This window comes from Pteropus vampyrus, unplaced genomic scaffold (assembly GCF_000151845.1).
Source record: "Pteropus vampyrus isolate Shadow unplaced genomic scaffold, Pvam_2.0 Scaffold579, whole genome shotgun sequence".
NCBI lineage: Eukaryota > Metazoa > Chordata > Mammalia > Chiroptera > Pteropodidae > Pteropus > Pteropus vampyrus.
The window spans coordinates 14,840-15,171 of record NW_011889360.1 but is presented as its reverse complement, the minus strand read 5'-3'; positions in this window follow the sequence as shown (position 1 = coordinate 15,171).

Sequence of the window (332 nt, the reverse complement as noted above, 5' to 3'; positions counted from 1 at the left end):
TTACTGTGCGAGTCCACCAACTCTAATCTACTAGAATCCACATGATCTATAACAACAAAACCGATCTGTAAGACACATGTAATCAAAGTTCTCACAGGCCGACAGTCTCATTACCACAGAAAGGTTCATGTCTAAACTATGCCCTCATCCCAAGACCCTTCAAATTATAATATTGCTTTATTGTGTTCACTGATCCCTGTTTCACTTGAATATCTCTGAATTCTACCTCCCTTTGGTGGTGTTGCTAGTCTTGGGAGGTGAATGAAATTTTATGTCCCACTGCCATATTTTACACAGCCAGTTATATTGTACATAAAATCACATGTGACCTC